Source organism: Mizuhopecten yessoensis, unplaced genomic scaffold, assembly GCF_002113885.1.
Source record: "Mizuhopecten yessoensis strain PY_sf001 unplaced genomic scaffold, ASM211388v2 scaffold1561, whole genome shotgun sequence".
NCBI classification, from domain to species: domain Eukaryota; kingdom Metazoa; phylum Mollusca; class Bivalvia; order Pectinida; family Pectinidae; genus Mizuhopecten; species Mizuhopecten yessoensis.
In genome coordinates this window covers 21973-23169 of record NW_018404108.1, presented here as the reverse complement: position 1 = coordinate 23169, position 1197 = coordinate 21973, and positions in this window count along the sequence as shown.

The window sequence follows — 1197 nt, the reverse complement described above, 5'->3', positions numbered from 1 at the left end:
TTAGGTAACAATTGTGTTACCATGTTAACCTTGTACCGACTTTAGGTAACAATTGTGTTACCATGTTAACCTTGTACAGACTTTAGGTAAAAGTTGTGTAACCATGTTAATCTTGTACAGACTTCAGGTAAAAGTGGTGTTACCATGTTAACCTTGCACCGACTTTAGCTAAAAGTTGTGTTACCATGTTAACCTTGTACCGAATTTAGCTAAAAGTGGTGTTACCATGTTAACCTTGCACCGACTTTAGGTAACAATTGTGTTCCCATGTTAACCTTGTACAGACTTTAGGTAAAACTTCTGTTACCATGTTAACCTTGTACCGAATTTAGCTAAAAGTGGTGTTACCATGTTAACCTTGCACCGACTTTAGCTAAAAGTTGTGTTACCATGTTAACCTTGTACCGACTTTAGGTAACAATTGTGTTACCATGTTACCCTTGTACTGACTTTAGGGAAATGTTGTGTTATCATGTTAACCTTGTACCGAGTTAAGGTAAAAGTAGTGTTAACATGTTAACCTTGTATCGACTTTAGCTAAAAGTTGTGTTAACATGTTAATCTTGTACCGAATTTAGGTAAAAGTAGTGATAACATGTTAACCTTGTACCGACTTAAGGTAAAAGTAGTGTTAACATGTTAACTTTGTACCGACTTTAGGTAACAATCGTGTTACCATGTTAACCTTGTACCGACTTTCGGTAAATGTTGTGTTAACATGTTAACCTTGTACCGTCTTTAGGTAAATGTTGTGTTATCATGTTAACCTTGTACCGACTCAAGGTAAAAGTAGTGTTACCATATTAACCTTGTACCGACTTTAGGTAAAAATGGTGTTACCATGTTAAACTTGTACCGAATTTAGTTTAAAGTGGTGTTACGATGTTTACCTTATACNACTTTAGCTAAAAGTTGTGTTACCATGTTAACCTTGTACCGATTTCAGCTAGAAGTTGTGTTACCATGTTTACCTTGTACAGATTTCAGCTAAAAGTTGTGTTACCATGTTAACCTTGTATCGACTTTAGGTAAAAGTTGTGTTACCATGTTTACCTTGTTCAGACTTCAGGTAAAAGTTTTGTTACCATTTAAACCTTGTACCGATTTAGTACCGACTTTAGCTAAAAGTTGTGTTACCATGTTTACCTTGTTCAGACTTCAGGTAAAAGTTTTGTTACCATTTAAACCTTGTACCGA